This window comes from Lagopus muta, chromosome 3 (assembly GCF_023343835.1).
Source record: "Lagopus muta isolate bLagMut1 chromosome 3, bLagMut1 primary, whole genome shotgun sequence".
Classification (NCBI taxonomy): domain Eukaryota; kingdom Metazoa; phylum Chordata; class Aves; order Galliformes; family Phasianidae; genus Lagopus; species Lagopus muta.
In genome coordinates, this window is record NC_064435.1 from 56506594 (window position 1) to 56526665 (window position 20072).

Consider the following 20072-nt stretch of genomic DNA (forward strand, 5'->3'; position numbering starts at 1 on the left):
CCCAAGTCCTATTTCCTGTATAGGATAGGCCCTGCCTCTGGCAGGGAGGTTGGAAATTTGTAATCCTTGAGGTCCCTTCCAACCCAGGCCATTCTGTAATTTGACATTCACCATCTTAGATACATATTTTAGGCACACGTTGTTACATATCAATGATAACATAAGCATTTTCTACCTAAAGCTTTTTTAGAACAAGCTTCCTGGAAAAATATTTCATATTGAACTTGAATAAGCTCTTCTCCACAGAAGTGCTCTACTTAGACTCTAAAGGCAACTCTGAATTCAATTTCTACCGTAACAAATGTGATGTCCTCCGATCCCTGACTTTGCTCAGCTCATTTGCAGGCATTTTGATTATCCTCACTCCTTCAGCTTTCACAAACAGTACCAGAGACCATTCAAACAACAGGCACTATTAACTGCACAGAACTCATGGAGCAGAGAGGAAAAACTGTTGGCATTTTGGAGTTCTGAACGCAAACGAGCCTAAGCTCCTGTGGAGTAAAGCTGCAGATTATTTTCCCAATAAACTACTTGGTCAATAAATCTTGTCACAACATCTCTCCACAAATAAAAGTAGCAGCTCTCAGACGGCTCTGAGGTGCTCTCTGTGTTCCCTGGGAAGCTGAAGAGCGCATCTGGGGCCCAGTAAGGGCAATCATAGCAGATCAACATGCTTGAACAACATCTTGAATTTTCTTGACTCCAAACACCAAGGCAAAACTGAGTTTGTACAGGTTTCATATGAAAACAGAACTCAGAAGTCAAAGTGAAAACTCAATTCTTCAGAATTGTTTGTGATTCAGATGTAACTTTAGCAACACAGTTGTAAGTTTACAAATATATTCTGGAATGCTAACATTTTGACCAAAAAAAAATTATACTTCCTTAAGCAAAACCACCCCACAAACAGCACATATCAAAACAGCTCCATAGTCTTGTACAGCCACAGATAAAAAAACACCAATAACACTACTGTAACGGCTTAAAAACAAAGAAAAACAAGATAGAACGTATTTCCAGCCTTTAAAATGATACATACTCTCACAAGAAACCTGGTATTGTTCATGATAATAGAGGACCTGTGCCAAAGAGGATCAACAAGATTATGCTACTTAGGAAATTAATCCTCCATAAGACTTCAGGAAAGGGTTCTGGTTTCTCATAGATTTTACAAGGAAAAACACTCCTATTTTAAATGAGTTTACAATCACACACTAATTATATCGTAAGGTACGAAACAAGCTTTACTGCAATAAATCAGGTATTTCTAATGCCAGATCAGGTTACTACTGCCCTAAAAACAAGACCACCAAAAAAAAAAAAAAAAAAAAAAAAAAAAAAAAAAAATCAATACTAAAAGCATTTACCCTCCTTCAGTCTCTCAGAGAACCAGAATCTACCAGGAGAGCTCAGAGAATAAACGTTCACAGTGCTGCTCCAATACACCCAGTTGCAGCATACCGGAGCTATCAGTTTAGGCTTGCTGTATTTTGTATGGCTCTACTTCACAGAATCTTAGAATTGCAGGGGTTGGAAGGGACCTCAAGAGATCACGGAGTCCAACTCCCTTTCAAAGCAGATTTCCTAAAATAGGTCACAGGTAGGCATGCAGACAGGTCTTGAATGTCCCCATAGAAGAATATCATAAGCTCTCTAGGCAGCCTGCTCCAGTGCTCCATCACCCTTACCATAACGAAATTCTTCCATGTGTATGTCCCTTAATGAAGCATACACTTCTGAGTAATGAAGTCCCTTCATTAAGCATACACAATTAGACTTAAGATTAATTCCACAGATTTTTGTGCTAATTCTCGTGGTGAGCCAAAGATGACTTGGATGTATACAATCCTTAATCCAATCTGCAGGAATAGTCAACGGTTTATCCACTACATTGAACTCTGTACAGACAATGTACTAAAAGCTGCTTTACGTTTCCTCAAATTTTCTGCACAGTTGATGCATAATCATCTTCACATTCTCTGAAGCTTACTGTCTCATCTCTTTGCATTGACTGCAAGTTGCCAGTTCAGCTTCTTAACCTGTATTTCAGCCAGCAGTGTGTTCATTGGAAAGATGTTCTGGAACATCTAGCTATTCCAGAAATAGTAATGCAGTCACACACAATGTTTGATCTGTGTTTGATTCCTTGTTGTCTTCTTTCTACCCCTGGAGGAATATATAAACAGAGTTTAACTGAGATCATGTTGTAGAGTTACCAAATATCCATATGATGTAGTAGGGTATTAAACAACATCTATAAATCAAAATTGTCAAACTCATTACAATTAGGACCCTGAGAACAACTGCCACACGAAAGAAAAAGAAATTAAACTTGCAAAAAACAACAAATCAGCTGGAAAAATTTGCTTAAGTCAGGAATGGAAGGTTAGACATAACCATCTTCTCCCCCAGACAGTATGGAGAATCTGGACTGGCTAACGACAGATGCAAGTCCTTGAAGAAACACATGACAGTAATGTGCCCAGATGGCCAAGAATGCCTTGGCATCCTGGCTTGTATCAGGAACGGTGCAGTGAGCAGAACTAAGGAAGTCATCCTGCCCCTGTTCTCGACAATGGTGAAGCCTTGTCTTGTATTCAGTTTTGGCACTTTAGCACAGAAAGGACACTGAGATGCTGGAGCAGGTTCACAGAAGGGCAACCAGGCTGGTGAAGGTCTTGGAGAATATGCCCTAGGAGGAGAGATGACTGAGGGAACTGAGGCTGTTCAGTCTGGGGGAAAAAGGGGGCTGAAGGAAGACCTTACTGCTTTCCTCCAATGCTTGAAAGGTGATTGTAGAAAAAGCAGGGTTGGTCTCTTCTCACTGGTGACAGGATGAGGGGAAATTACCTCAAGTTGCACCAGGGAGGTTTAGGTTGGATATCAGGAAAAACAACTTTACTAAAAGCGTTGCTAAGCACTGGAATAGGCTCTTCAGGAAGGTGGTTGAGTCAACATCTCTGGATGTGTTTAAAAACCATTTGGATGTGGTGCTCAGTGACATCATTTAGCAGAGTTGTTAGAGTTATGGTAGTGTGGTTAGGTCATGGTTGGACTCCACAATCTCTAAGGTCTCTTCCAACCTGAGCAATTCCATGACTGTCACCCTTCCCAATACCTGATCTCTGTTAATAGTTTTCAGTTTCTAGGACTATTAATTTTTTTCTTCACAAGGCAAGAAAAACAGAAGGCAAAATTTAGAAGTTTAATCTTCACTGAAGCGCATTTCAGGGAACAAAATAAGTACACAATTCATCTTAATTCATATTTAAACTTAATTAGCAAAAAAGCAGGTACCTCTGACCCCTGTTTTTTCCAGGGGAAAAAAGATAAATATCAGCCCTGTCCAAACTAAAACATTTCTTTGAAGTATTTGAACCATGTTCTGAAGATCAAAAAATTTAGAAAATATTTTCATAATTAAGAACTGTCTCAAGAAATACTTTACTATCTCTTCTGTTGCTATTGCTTCTTCAGATCAGTAAGCATACAGACAGCTATATAGCCTGTGTAGGGTTTTATTTGCTAAAAAATAATAATAATAATAATAATAATAATAACTCTGTTGAAGTACTTTCAGAACATAAATGAACCTAAACAAAGATTGACCAGAATTCACTTTGATGAGTGGTTCAGAACTATTTGAATCCAAACAAATTCAAGGAAAATATGCATGTATAAATCATAACTAATAAAATTAACAAAACCTGAAAAACTAAATTACTCAGAGCTCTTTTTTTGGACCCTTAGAAAGCACACCAGTGCTTTGTATCTTCTTCAATATTTGGTCAACTGCCAGTTGGGTTAAGAACCCGAGCAAATGAGAATTCGTTCAATCCTTGAGTAGCAAATGCACGGTTGGCTTGAGCTCACAGAAGACAGCTTAAGGGAAATTCTATTCAGCTGTAACTTACACTAGTTGTTCTGATATGGTTTCTAGCAGAACAGTAAAATCAGATTCGAAGTTTAATTAAGTTGAACCATATCTGACTTCAAAACAACATGCCTGTATCTATTCAGGCTTCCTTCTTCCCTTTCTCACAGCTAGTTTTTATGACTCAGAAAATCATATACTCAGAAGAGAGAAAATTGGAATTTACTGCTAACTTGTAAGTGAGGTGACCTACAGCTGCTTTCAGACAATGCTAACCACTTTAAGTTCTTTCTCCTTCCACTTGTACCTTTTGCAAGAAAAGCTTCCATTTCACTCTTTAACCCTAACAACACAGGATCTGAATCCGTTGTCCCACAAGGAACCCTTTCCCTGGTTACACTCAGAAGAAAGACTTTCACCAGCACCAAGTGCACACATACCTTCAGAAAATGAGCAGCATCATTAATATCAACAGACAATCTGAGTGCTTAAATAGGGGCATGCAAGTGCTCCAAGATCAGATTGTTAGTTTATCACCATTATTTTCAGTTTATAATCTCCATAAGGCAAAGAGCAAAAAACTGTAGTACTCAACATATTAATATCACTTATTACTTAGTAAATAATAGACCTGAGTACCAATAATAGAAGTTCATGTACCTGTTCATCTTCCTATATTTTTGTAATTCTTTTCTTCTAAAAACAGAGTTAAGTCCAGTAAATAAAAAGAAGCTATTCTCTCTGAAAAATACACGTTTAAGGTACATTTAACATTTTAGCTTTGCCCCCTTTGCAAATGCACAGCATCACCATTCTAATCAAGAATTACAGACTATAAGCAGGATACTATACCATGCTACACATACCACATGTTTTTGCTTCACTAGAAAGATGCTTTCCAACACGTTTATCTCCTTCCATTTTACATGCAGTGACACCAGAGAGCTTACAAGAGGGGCTTTAATATCTGATGGAATCTATTCAGTCCTAGCAGCAGAGGTGGTTGGAAGCACTGCTGAAGGAACTACTCTCAGACTGCACTGCATCAGGAGAAGTCACAATGACAGTAGATCATCTGCAGACTCTTTTCTGGTAAGATGTTCCATTAAATGAATAGAAAGCAAATTCAGCTTCAGAAGTCTCAAAGCCACAATGGCTAGCAGGTAGGAGAATGTTCTGTAAAATAATCATCACAAGCTTACTCTCGCCTTATGCTCCTCCAAAACTCCTTCTTTTAACTGCTGCTGAGTGGAGGGGAAAAAATAAAAATAAAAGAAATATTTCTCAAAGCCCTTCTGCATTTAAATTCACATCACTTATTACCAGAAAGTGTTATTTTCTCTGGAATAAATACTGTGCCATTTGCTGCCATTTCTTAAGACATAGAGTTGCACTTTAACCACTGTGCTATGTTTATTATAACAGAGAGGACAAAGTTGCTCAGAGAGTTTGCTGTGGCAATGCATTGATACCGTTCAAGCCACCATAAAATATGTACTTAAGAGCTCTACGATCAGGTATACAGGGCACAGTTTAGCCCAAAACAAGGCTCTCAAGCCAAGTTCTGCCTTTTTAAAGGTGAGCTTTATTAATGAGAGCTGTAAACAGAACCTCAACTACAGCACTGTAAGTGGTGTTTCTGTGATCTCCTACCTCAGAAGTCAAAGCCAACCTCAGAGCTGTATTGTCAATCTGCATACATATCCTCACTCACACAGTTCTTTTGCACTTGAACAGTGATCAAGGACTCTAAGCCTATCAGAAATGAGTTCAAAATAATCACTGCCATAACAGTGAGTATTTTACGAGGGCTGTGGGAGGTAATGACTGAGCGTACACAAGTCCATTAATTGATTGTTTTGCATTTAGCTCCAGTAGACAATCCGAGTTGCCTGCTGAGCCACAGCAGTTACTTCCTAAGTGAACACTTTTGAAAATACAGGAGCATTCACTTTCAAAACAGCCAAGCCTCTTTTTTTTTTTTATTTTAATAATCTTCTTTTAAAAGAAAGAATATAGCCATTGAAAGAAGCAGCAATTTTCTGCAGGCTATTTCCAGCTGGGATGATTTGACAGGAAGTGTAATTTCACCAGTACTGCCACAGCACACAAGCTATCCTACATACTCTTTCCATTCATGTTTTAAATTACCAGCAGTTTTTACCAGCTTCTCTGTAGGTGCCTCCCAGCTCATCACCTTCTCTCCCGTTTCTTAAGATTAAAATGGATTTGCCACACAAATATTTTGTGCTGCAAAAAAAAGAAAATGCTGTTCCATTTACAGGTCTAAAATCCAACTTTCTATTTGCAGTTTAGTAAGGGCACAGTTTAGCAGGTCAGATTTATGTAAGTTCTCCTTAACTTGTAAAGGAGTGTAATACTACTTGCCTCCTGTAATGCTATAATGCAATAGAAAGTACAGTGATAACAGCAAGGTGGCAAAGACTTTGGCAGCAGCAAATGAGGACAAACCCAAACACAGCAGCTGTGGACACAAATGAAGAAAATCTACTTTCCTTTGGAAGGCCTAAGTTAAGCATGGATCTCCAGCAAGATACCCTCACCTCCACTGCCAACCCTTAAATGAGGGCTGGGAAGGGGTGGATCTTGGATTGCTGCATTGCATGCACCTGAGCTCCCCTAGGTTGACCCTGCCTTCCCACCAGGTGCTCAATCACCTGTTTTTCAAACTGATCTGGAAAATTTTGCCATTTCTTAATAAACATGGATCTTCCCAAAAAAGCAAGGAAAAATCATTTTGCCATACACTGCAAGATTGCAAGCAAATTAATACTTAAAAAACAATTACAGTATGTCATTTGAACAATCATTTATTGAAACTAGGAATTCTGTGTGAAGGCCTCAGTCCAATACTTTCCCCCTTTTAAAAAAGAAAATTTCTTCCCAGTTTCCTAAATAAACCTTAGTGTTTTCTTGGGAGAGCACAGTGTTTGATTTTTTTCCTTGAACACAAAAATCAGGACAGGGAAGGGGACGTCAGGAAAGGGGGACAGCTTGAGTAACCTGACCTAATTCAGTTTGTAGCTGAGAAACATCAGAAGTGAGCACACACTCAAAAGGATTATGTAAACTTCAGGAGGTATTTTTTCACTGAGCAATCATGAATTAACTTAATGAAATGTTAAAAAGCAATTCTGTATTTGTTCATGGGAAGAGAAAGTTTTCTTTCCCCAGGCAAGCAGGAGTACACAAGCACTAATTCCCTGTTCCACTCACAGTGTACCACCATCCCTTTGCTACCCAAGGACATAAGAAGCAACAATTGCAGCATCTAGTCCTCAAACTCTCAATCCATGTCAAAATGACACTCTACCAGAAGTAAAGAAGATTGAAAACATGCCACTACATTTTAAAAATCTTCCAGGTGAGATTCAGGAACTACAGACAACAGAACCCAACATACATGTTTCTTCAGAACAGTATTATAAGCACATTAGTCAGCATGACTCAAAGACGAATCAGCTTTGGTCAAGGGAAATCACACCTCATCAGTTTGCAAATTCAGTGACAGGTGGGCAAAGAAGATCCAGTCGATCCAGTCCTCCAAGAGGTTTGCAGTGAAGCCTCCTCAGAAGAATTTGTGAACGCACACAGCTGTAAGTCAAGTAGTGCCGAACAAGCAGCCCCCAGAGGTCAAATAAAGCTGACAGTAAATAATTACAGAATCATTAAACATTAAGAGACAAAATCAGCCATTTGTTCTTTCATTCAGTGGAACAGAAATACCTTGCAGTCCCCATATATTTGTAAGCAATTTCAAACAAAGTATAAATAGCTATATTAAAAAAAAAAAAAAGTTAGCCATATTATCTTGAATTGAGAGAGTAAACAGAAGCATCAATAGGAAGGAGTTCCAAAGAGAACTCAAAATGAGGAGTGGATTGCCAGTACAATCCATTACGTGGTTCAGCCTGCTCTGTCACAAAGACACATTGCTGACTTGGTGTACTTAATGTAAAGCAAGAAATATTTTCAATATATTGTTATGAGTCCTGAATCAATTGATCAACTGAAAACACTGCATTTAGAGTTTTGTTATAATTTTGAACCTATTTCTGACGCACAATAAACAAAGTCAAATGCTGTCTTTTGAGGGCTGTCTTACAGATGTCTTAAAAATTGCAAGTAGAATGGATGCAGTCTCTCCAGCACAACAAAGACAATTAAATGAAACTAGCAAATGGTAAATGCAAAAATAAAAACAGAAGAGTCCACACATTGTGCAGTTCAGCTGTGAAGCTTCTTGCTCCTAAATACTTAGAGTTTGTAGTCAAAAAGAGAGCAGACACATAAAGGAAGGAAAAAAAATTGACATATTTTGTACTACTAAATATGTAGACATCCAGCTGCATCTCATGATGTACCTAAGATAAATTACTAGAGCTCAGATTTCTAGGAAAAAACATGAACGTACATTTACCTCACACAGAAACTTCATGGAAGCATCTATTATAAGTAGACAGAAATAAACATAAAACTTCGGCGTTGCCTGCAACATCATTCTACTCACAAACAGAAATATCTTACATAAAATCTTAAATATCCATCTTAATCTGGGTGACAGTATAATGCAATAGAAAGTGGAACAATAATAACAGGGTAATAAAGTCCTAGCCTACAGCAAGTGAGAATAAGTCCACAGAAGCAGTGGACACAGAAACAAAGGGCAAAAAAAAAAAACCCAAAACAACTTACCCTTGGAAGGACTCAAGTACACAGGGATCTCAAGCAACATACCCTTACCTCCACTGCCAACCCTTAAATGAGTATTCCTTGTGCCAGAGACAGATCCTGTCTCCACCCTTTCCAGTCACTCAGCTGCATTGCATGCACCTGAGCTCCCCTGGGTTGGCCCCACTTTCCCACCAGGTGATCAATCACTAATTCTGGCCGTGACTTAGCATTTCTGCTACAATCTGGAAATTTAGAAATAGACAGGCCTCTAAATAAACGAAAAAGAACAGAAGAAATAGCAGCAAAATAATTGATTTCTTAACCCTACGGAAACCACACAACTGGAATAATATTCCAGTTCTGTCAAAACCTGTCAAGCTATTTATACACTTTTAAATTCAGAGTCTTTTTTTTTTTTTTTTTTTTTTTTTAATAAGAGGAAATCATGGAGGGAAAAAAAATTCAAATTTCAGTGAAAAGTGACTGTGAAAGAAAGATCTGAAACAAAAAAGTCATCTGTAAGGCAACAAAAGAAAACTGGGGAAGAATCATCAAATCTTTAAAGTTGGAAAGGACCTTTAAAAGTCATCTAGTCCAACTGCCCTGCAATGAACAGGGACATGCACTGCTAGGTCACCTCAGAGCTTTCTCTTCTCCAGGCTGAGCTGCCCCAGCTTTCACAGCCTGTCTTTGTAGGAAAGATGTTCCATCCCTTGGACTGTTTGTGGCTCCCTTCTGGATGCACTCCAACAGGTCTACATCACCTCCCTCCATCTCCTGGCCACGCTTATTTGATGCAGCCCAGAATATGGTTGGCTGGGCTGTGAGAGCATACTGCTGGCTCCAGTCCAGCTTCCCATTCACCATCACCTCTGGGTCTTTTTCAGCAGGGCTGAGCTCAATTCTTTCATCTCCCAGCTTATATCAGTAGTGGGGCTTGCTGCAACCCATGTGCAAGACCTTAGAGTTGGCTTTGTTGGACATCATGAGGTTCACCTGGGCCCACTACTCAAGCCTGTCTAGGTCTCCCTGGATGGCATCCCATACCTCAGATGTGTTAACTGTACCCCACAGCTTAGTGTCATCAGCAAACTTGCTGATGGTGCACTTGAGCCCACTCTCAGTGTCACCGATGAAGATATTAAAGAGTATCAGTCCCAGAACTGACCTCTGTGGGACCCCACTCATTGCTGATTTCCATCCAGACGTTGAGTCACTGACCACCACTCTCTAAATTCAATCCTGCAGCCAGTTCCTCATCCATTGAACAGTCCACCCATCAAATCCATACTTTTCCAATTTGGAGAGAAGGATGTTGTGGAGTACTGTGTCAAAGGCCTTATTGAGATAGCATAGAAGAAGCATAGGAGAACCACCAAACCAGAGACAGAAAACTTGATAGCAAACCACAAGGAATGAAGCAGTATTCCATATTTTGAAAAATATTACATATTTTAACTGAAATTGCTATCCAATAAAACAGGAAAACAACCAAGAAAAAAACTGAGAGATGCTCTCTACCCGAGAGAGGTGGGAGTATGGGAGTCTCAGTGCTACTAGAAGAGAAATGCATAGAAGGCTGAGGAAAGAGGGCAAGGAGCAGAAGAGCACACTACAGGCATTGTCACAGCAATTTTCTTTCTTCTCTAGGCTCATAATAAACACATGGACCGTTTTTCACATACTTGGAGTCCAGAGAATTTTCAGTCCAGCTACATGCCTCCAAATTCTTTCAGAAGCATTTGGAAAGAGAACAAATAGAACATATACAGGCAGTTGTATGAAGTGCTTATTCTATGAATGGAATAAATCATAGCTGTAGCTAAAATCTGAGGGATAATTTAGTATACATAACATTAGTACATTTATGCAATTCTTCATTCTCCCCAGTGAACTGAAACAGAAATCATTTTTGCACTAATCAGTATAATCTACATTATCCCAACTAATGATGATCAGTGCCACCTTACTCATTTTATATGCAAGTTTTTCTATTTTGTTAATTATCATAATTAAGAATTATAGACAGAAAAAATCTTGTCACAAATAATAAATCTGCTCAGAAATCATAACTCCTAGAATTAGAACAGCAGTTTAAGACTAGAATTCTGCTTTGCACTGAATTGACAATGTTTTTTGCCTTGCTAAACAGGGAAAAGTCATCTTCAAGCAAACCTTCACTGCTGATACAAAGCAAGATATTTAACAAAAAAACCAAAACACATCAAAGCCTTTGTAGGATTCAGAGTGATATGGGAGTGGGGCAATACTATCAGAACCATAAAGGATTTTTGAAAAATCATTCCCTCTTAAAAATGCTGAATAATCAATCCTCCTACATCAGGATGTCATAAGCCACCAACGAGGCAACAAAATGACAGATTATAACCACTTTTGAGAATACTCAGATGCCAGCAATATAGGCATTCTGGGCATGCTTTCCACCCATATATCCCAGAACACAGACAGACTGCAAAGAAAGAGTAAAACGAGAAATTATCAACATTCAGTGCAAAATACAACAATATATCCACTATTCTCTTGGAGGTAACTTGCTAAATGCAGCTTCTTCAGAGCTAAAACCTTCCAAGAAGCAAAAACACAATATTTACGTAGGGTGGGGAAAAGATTATGAAGGATACAGAGGAAGATACACTGCATTCACATACTGAAGAAAACAAAAATTGTACTAATAACAGTCATTGTGATTAACAGCTGTTTATAAATATATATATATATACTCAAAACAGTTCTGTGCACTAAAGATATTCAACTGGGTCTACAAGGATGTTGTTCTACTTTCCCATGAAGAAATATCTACTACTGTGATCAATTCAAAGCCTTCAAATGCCACCAGCAGAAAATGGAAAATTACAACTCAGTGTATATACCACAGACTCCAGTGCTTTTTCCAGCTTTGCGTGTATAAAAAACAGCATTTGAAGCAAATCACATCACTCAAACACACGATTAAAAGCAACTCACACAGAATCACACAGAATCACAGAATCACCCGGGTTGGAAGGGACCCCAAGGATCATGTAGTTCCAACCCCCCTGCCTAGCAGGGCCACCAAACATACACATTCAGATCAGGTTGCCCAGGACCCCGTCCAACCTGGCCTTAAACACGTCCAAGGACGGGGCATCCACAACCTCCCTGGGCAGCCCGTTCCAGGGCCTAACCACTCTCCTAGTAAAGAACTTCCCCCTAACATCCAACCTAAATCTTCCCTCCTTCAACTTAAAACCATTTCCCCTAGTCCTGCTGTTGTCAGCCCTTTTGAAGAGTTTACTCCCCTCCTGGGTGTAGGTTCTCTTCAGGTATTGATAGGCTGCAATGAGGTCACCCCGCAGCCTTCTCTTCTCCAGGCTGAACAAGCCCAACTCCCTCAGCCTGTCCTCATAGGGGAGGTGCTCCAGCCCCCTGATCATCTTAGTCGCCCTCCTCTGGACCCTTTCCAAAATCTCAATGTCTTTCTTGTACTGAGGGCTCCACACCTGGACACAGTACTCCAGATGGGGCCTCACAAGAGCCGTGTAGAGAGGGACAATCACCTTCCTGTCCCTGCTGGCCACCCCTCTCCTGATGGAGCCCAGGATCCCATTTGCCTTTCGAGCTGCCAGAGCGCACTGCTGGCACATATTCAGTCTCTCATCCATCAGGACCCCCAGGTCCTTCTCTGCCGAGCTGCTCTCAAGGACCACTCCTCCCAGCCTGTACGGGTGCCTGGGGTTCCTCCGGCCCAAATGCAAAACCTTGCACTTTGCCGTGTTGAACCTCATTAGGTTCACCCGAGCCCAGCCCTCCAGCCTGTCGAGGTCCCTCTGAATGGCATCCCTTCCTTCCACCGTAAAGCATTATGCATAGCAGACAGCGTACTATTTAGTGGTCAATCTACTTACAGCACACATTAACCCCATGTTGCTACAGCCATACTGCTCTTCGAAACTGCCCAAGGATCTCAGAACGTCTTGTTTAATGCATTTTCACAACCTATGAGACATCTTTTGTGTCCTGAAGCAACAGTGCACCACACAGTACTAAAAGTACTTAAGTCAGACATCATTTTCCACTACACAATTAAAACACAGAAATGGTGAATAAAAGATAAAATACGCCTGTTGTGAAAAAGGTAGAATGGAGTTATTCATGAGAAACCTCTAAATATAACTTTGCCAAGATTGTTAGATAGTCACACACTGTCTTAGTTTCAGTTGGGATGGAATTGTTTCCTTCAGAGTGTCCAATATGATGCTATGTTTTAGTTCCAGGAGAAAAATAATGTTGATAATACTGATGTTGCTGCTCAGCAGTGCTGTACAGAGCCAAGGACATTTGCAGAAAAGGGCCTGAGGAGATGGGAGGGAGCAGAATTAGGACAGCTGACTTGAACTGTCAAAGGGACATTCCATACTATATGGCATCATGTGGAAAGAGTTCTAAAGGGGGTGGGAATTCATCTTTCCCTCTTTCGTTGCATGAGGGGCTAACTGGGCATCAGCAGGTAGTGAGCAATTGCTCGTGCAACACTTCGTATATACATTCATATATAAATGTATGTATTTGTGATAATTAGTATCCTTTCCTTTTCTCTATCTTAGAAAACGAATTTTTCTTAACCCACAAGTTCAACTTTGTTGTTGTTTTTTTTTCATTCTCTCTCCCATCTCACTGGGAAGAGGGAAAGTGAGAGAACAACTGTGTAGTGCTGAGCCACCTGCCAAGTTAAATCACAACACACAGGCAGGAAACAGATCATTTGCATAAATAGAAACACTTACCCTGCAATATGGCATTCCTTAGGATGATGTTCTATCTTGCAAAGACCATTCTGGAGTATTTTTATTTTCTTTTACTAGTCCCAGCTTAAATAAAGGCAGATGAGGTAATAATATATTGATTTTTGTTTTCCGTCTTCGAAAGCTTGGTACTGGAGTAGCTTCAGACCATTACTTCATCATAAACAAAAGAAATGTGGTAGTTTTTTTCTAAAATGCTATTTGTAACGGTAGCCTTCTGCCTCTCTATAGGTGTGCCTGTTATATTTCCAGTAGGAACCCCAGGTCAACATTTAGGTATAAGGGAAACAAGGCCATCACCTCCAAAACGAAGCACACAAAATGACTTTTCAACGGTGATATTGTATTGTTTCAGTGAAGTACAACTAGGTTTGAAAATGAACTCAGAATAAAAACGTAATAGCTGCTTTTACCTGGGATCTCTTTTAACAGCACCAATGTTAGTAAGATTTACGGCTTAGTTTTGCTGTTACAATTTTTGTTTATAGATACAATAAAGCAAAATCCATATTGAATACCACCCTGCATAAGGCAAAGCACAGCACAGATCTAACCTGCTTACATACATTTTGCCTTTGTACTTAAACTTGTTTACCTCCATCAAATATTCCTGCTATGACTGCGATAAACCTATTCTCTTGAGAGAAAAAAGGCAGCTGCCAGTTTTGAAGCAGCAATTCTTCACACTTAGCAACTAGGAAACAGTCCAAAGTCTCCTCTAATACACACAGTCACTTCTTTCCACATGAGATCTTAGCATATGCTGTATGTAGATGGAGTTTTTGCTCATTGAGAGGATGCTAGCTAGGAACCCATTTCATGTGACTTTAAGGCCACATTTCAGCAGAGAACATGACAGCTAGTTTTAAACACATATTTCCCACCCAGAAATGGGCAATTCAGCACAAAACTCTAGCTCAAAATAACAGGTCCGAACGGCCTGTTATTTAAAATAACGGGCCAAACCAGCCTGTAAACCATTGACACTTAAATAATGTATTTCAGACACTTTTTAAATCTCTTTGATTTGAAAGTCTTCAAGATTCATTCATGTCCTGCTCTTTAGCCTGCTTCCATCCCTACACAGTCAGGCACCTGGGGAAGTGGGATAAGGGAGGAAGAGCAGAAGCGAACAGCAACTTCAGATGCTGCAAGGCACCATGTGACAACACAGCCAGGTATTACTCCACCAAAGACTAATACAAACTATCTGATCTTCCAAGCCCTAGAATAAACAGATAGGTAGGATTGCTTCCTAAGAACTTTGGGTCTTGAGGGTTTTGATTTGGTGAATTTTTTGGTAAAAAGAACACTTTCTGAATCTATCCAACTTTGTGCTGTACTAACAATTATAAGCAGTTCTATGGGAGCAACAGACAAAAACAGAATGATTGTAAACTGTTATGATGTCAAAGTCCAATCTGTACAAGCTGTTGAGTTTCAGCTTTTTGATCAAAGACCTGCTGGAATAAGAAACACTTAGAAGTAATCTGTTGCTTCAATGTACATGCATTACTATGTTTCAAGCACATAGATTAACTAAGAGAAGGTGAACCATAATCCAACTTTAATGCATACCTTAGCAGCAAAATCCAACTCTGACCCCACTTGACATTTCACAGCAGAACCTCAGTGGCATTTCTATCCAAAGAAAGTAACTGTCTATACATTATAGAAATTTATGCTGCAAAATACAGAAAGGGGGGGCGAGGGGGGGACTGAGGCATAATGAAACATGGAGCCTGGAGCAGAATTCACCAGAGACTGGAACTGGTAGATGGCATCTAGAATGCTACTGAAAAAATATTATTTAAAACACAATCTGCAGAAGCCCCAGGGTCGCCAATGAGCGTGAGTTGGAACTGCACACACAGTAGCAAGATCTTCAATGCATGACTCTAGGGCAGTAATAAAAAAATTACATATAATCAAATAAATCTCAACCTACAAACTGAAGAGTGTTAATCTGCATAACCACATGTCGGGAGCAGTTAGTAGGAAGGGATATTTGTGTGACCATCCTTAGACTTACTGTCACAATTTCAAGATATGTTGGCTGGAAAGGGGAAAAAGGGATAGGACATGAACTTTATTCTGCCCAGAAAGCCCAGTGGTACAGCTACTTTTAAAATTATTGTCAACACTCTTAGTGGTTTGTCAGCCTTCATTTCTCAGTGCTTTTTGTTTGTTTGCTTTGATAGACATCACAAAATCTCATTTTCACAGCAACATCATTGTGGACACGCATTTTACCACATTACATGACTGCAGAAATAGTAATGCAGGAAAGACAAAGATTCTCCAGTGAGTACACTAGACAGGAATAAATCTTCTCATAAAGGCAGTGAGAAAAATGTGAATATAAAATGAGAAGCCTTAAGTTTTGTCACTTCAGAACTTACAACTATGTACTCCCATATTTAATCAATGTCACCCACACAAGATTTGTTGGGATCAATCCTTTTTCCCACAGGTATGTTTTTATCAGTATTCTCACCACAAATAAACTGGAGCTATGACAGAAACAGGCAATGACTTGATTCCCAAAAAACCAAACCAGATGTACACATAGACACATCAAATAGGATTCTGTAGCAGAAGGTACCATTCAAGCCACCAGTTAAAATCCAGTCAAAGAAATTAAACACAGCCTTCTTTCATTAAAAAGTAGTAAATGTTACTATATATATATCTCAAGGTGCCAGGGTACCCATTATCAGTCACATAACTGAGAAGCAGGTAATACAAACTGTTTGCATGTCAAAGCCCATTTCTCCCCACATTTAACTGAAGATTGTAACCAAGCTGCAGGTTTATGCTACTGCAAGAGTTTCTGAACAACAATGATGCCAAATTGCTGCATCATCTTTAGTGTCTCTAAAGGCAGCAAAGCTGAAAGGACATGACTGCTGAACTACTTGTGTATGTCTTGAGGCTTTTTTCCCAGGAGGAAGATGCTGACAAACTCTTTATGCCATCCATGCTGCACCATTCTTGATCTGCTCAGAACATTTCTCCCTAAAGGAAGCACTTAATTAACTTAAATTAACTCAAAATGCAAACTAGGAAACGCATTGCCTATAATATCAACAGGAGGTTTCTAAAATCTAAATGAGTAAGATTTAACATTTTCAGTGCAAATTACAAAATTATTTTCAGTTTTAACTAACTCATTAAAATCCCTTACATGCTAACACTCTCCATGCGAAATGATTAATATGCAATTTCTTCAGTTAAATCTGTAAGCTGCAAAAAAAGTTAAGCAGAATATTTCCACAAAGGCACTTTCTTTTTTCCCCCTAATCTGTTTTACACCCAGAAAATTGTACTGACTAGGACAAATCTCAAATTTCTGCATGGCTTCCTCTTATTGCATATCACAAAGCTGCAAGAGCATGATGTGAAAATAAGCATTAGTGGAAGGGACAGGGAAAAACGCTGGCTTGTGATTTACATCCATTATAGAAAAGACAGCTGGAAAGTTCACCAAGTCCATGTTAGCAGCTCACATACATGTTAAATACAAGCTTCAGTCCACATTTTCCTTGCAAATAGCTAAAACTTATTCTATATGCTGTCCTATTATGCCAGTAGAAAGCAATTGCTTCCTGAGAAACATATTCTGCATAAACATCACTCTTTGACAAGTTTACATTACAGCTGGATTCTTCTCTCCCTGTTGTTTTAGACACTGGAGTCAGTACAAGACAGCTACTGTTGTTTCCATCAAGGACATCAGGAACTGCCTCACACTGCTACAACTTATTCAGTTCTATGTTTGTGGAAAGAGATCAGACAAGATTTATTGCAAGCACTATGCAGCCAGATCATTCACCTGACACTAAGGAAGCTCTGAAAGGTTTGTGCAGGTCCCAGCAGCAAACCTGCCAAATATTCAGCTGATAAATGAGCAGAATGCATCCCCCAATCCCCTCACTTGATGCCATTTGGGATGGAAGAAGTCAGAGGCAGCCTCTAATGTAAGAACTGTGGGAAGAAACAGGTAAAGAATAAAAAGCAATGGGAAGGGGAAAAAAAAGGCAGAGGTTGAAGCCTGAGGTACAGTACATTTTCTCACCCCTTCAGTTGCTCCCCTTGCTCATGTCATTATGTATAGAGGCCATTTTCTTGAAAACTTCTGCTGCACTTCCAAGGATTAGCTGTAGACATAATCAGTCACCGGCTACACTTGTGTTACCAACCTTCAGTTTTTCCCACAGCTCATACAGACACCCTTATGAGAAATACATAGAGCAGGAAAAGGAGAGAACAGATAAACAGAAGCAAGACAGATCATTCCATGAAAACTGATTACAAGGACAACCAGACTACCAGTTATATTGGTGCCTTGAGAAAAAGCAGCCTAAGAGCAGACAAAATGAATGCTTCACTGCAGGTGACCCTGCAGAGACTCCAGTTCCTGCCCATGTGAAGAACAGAGGGACCTATCATGGGCCATTCACTATAAACAAGATTTTGTGCAAACGGTTCTGTGCGATATTTTGTATATATGTATATCAGTATATATAACACTGAAATGGGATAGCTCTACATACGAGTGTCTGGAATGCCAAATGCACAAGGGTAGTAAAAGGTGGCGTGTGCTTCCATGGGACTAGGAAAAAAAGAAGGAAAAAAAAAAAAAAGCCCACAAAAAACCCCACACTCACTGCCTTTAAATCTTATTGCGAAACCTGGGTTCTTGGAATAAGATATAAGTTGCAGATTTAATGGAGGCAGCAGGTTATTCACAGCTAGAAAATGGATTGTGATTGAACGGAGCTGTAAATAAGTTCACGCACCAAGATGGACACAGATTCTCTACCTGGGTAAGTATGCTCACATTACATTCTCATAAACGTAATTAAAACCCTGCAAAAATCATTAATGAAGGACAAAAGGAGTAAACTGATAGCCTTATTCCTGTCTATGAAAGAGAAGAAATTACTGAATTTCAGAGGAACAAGTTGCTGCCAAATGGTATGCACTATTTTCAGCAGATTAAGCAGGCAAATTTGGTACAGCCTGCTAATGCCTGAGAATATACATGGAAAACTAAAAAGAGCAAGAATCAAGGCTGCTTCTATGCCAATACCCAAGTTATCAGTTGTAAATGGGGTTATTTCCTTAAACCAGATTTTTAATAGTCAAGGAAAAAAAGCTATCAACACAAATCAGGAAACAATTTTTTCTTTCTCTTACGGAATATAATCCTGGGCAGTTTCACTGCAAGATAATTCATTTCAGCAGACATACAAGATTATAAAAGACATCTACACCAGAAACTCTTACTACTAAATTAATAGGAAAGCATAAAGAACTGAGCTATCACACAAACTCCAATTTCAATAAATACTTTCATTGATGTCCTATGTAACATAGTCTTTGGTGTGAAGCCTGACTTGGAAACAGGTCTCTTTTGACTTTGTATTTGTAGATGACTTTCTCTTTTCACCAAAATATTACTTTTACTCCAAAATTACCGCAGGTACAAGGCAAAGTAGAAGTCTTAGAGTGCCCTGTGGCAGTAAATCAAAATTCCATATACAATTTTGTCCATCTTAATAATTTGAATGTAACACATTGAACCTAGTAAATGAGAGATCACATTATATAAGTACGTAACACTTACCTAATCGCTGTGGGGAGATGCCAGAAAACAAACCTTCGTGTCTCAAGAACTTTGTGGCACTGTTGAGTTTCCTTTTCTGCATGTTTTGTCTGCTGGCTAATAGGAGTTTTGGCAATACAATAGGAGTTGTTTAGGCAAGGTACAACTGCACTCAGCAGGAATCAATACATTTTTGCATTTGTGTTTTTGAGAAAGAATCCAATGTTTGCCGACTTTTAATGGAGTGGGCTACATAAAACAATGCAAACTTTTTCACATGGCACTAATGAAGAAAAGTTAACCAACTCTCCAATTCCTACGCAGAAGTCTCCAACTGCATAAAAACGGAGTCCAGGTTCTTAAGCTTTGGTCCTTTAGGAATACCAAATAAACTGGACCAAAGTCCCTGCAGTAACAAATTCCTAGAGATATGAAAAAGTTCGTGAAAAATGAAGTCCAAAACAGCTGCCTTCAGCTCATGCTTTATACATATCAAAGTCTGCTTACATTAATTTATCTGTGGAAAACTAACTACTGCTACGTCATTCCCCATCTTTTCCCTTATCTTGTTACATTTTCTTATACTATCTTAATCTCAAGCTTCACCCTCAGCGGTCTCAGACTAGTAACATGCATTATTTCCAATTGACTGAACCAACTATTTCACATCAGATGAATCTTTACACCGCAAAGCATTTCAAATCGTTTATTGGGCTTAGGACTGTGTGTATAATGTGTATAATTGGTTTGTTCTAGATAATATGGAGAAAAATGAAAGAGAAAATGGATTGTTAACACTGGAATGTCACTTGTTTAAGATCCACAGGAGGTAAAGTTCAGATGTAAACGTGTTGATCCAAAAACAAAACACTGATCATATCCAGCATCTTAACAATATATCTGTGTAAGCGCATCGGTTCCACCTTTTTTTTTTTTTTTAAATGTATACATGACTTCAAACTGATATCTGAGATTAAAAAAGATTCGCTTCTACAGCTCACTAAAGACAATGTATTTTCAATATTCACCACATGTTCAACAGCATGTGAAAGCAGATTAAAAGTTTGAAATAAAAAATTTTTAAGTA

The 20072-nt window shown here is 39.1% G+C and overlaps 1 long non-coding RNA gene across 4 annotated transcripts in view; it reads right to left on the reverse strand.

Moving 5' to 3' along the window:
- Positions 1 to 8621, reverse strand: part of LOC125690677 (uncharacterized) — a 98670-nt gene extending 90049 nt beyond the window's left edge. For all 4 annotated transcript variants that reach the window (XR_007375731.1, XR_007375730.1, XR_007375732.1 and 1 more), the window contains exon 1: positions 8594 to 8621. This is a non-coding gene — a long non-coding RNA (uncharacterized LOC125690677). The remainder of the gene's footprint in view (positions 1 to 8593) is intronic.
- Between the last annotated feature and the right edge of the window lie 11451 nt (positions 8622 to 20072).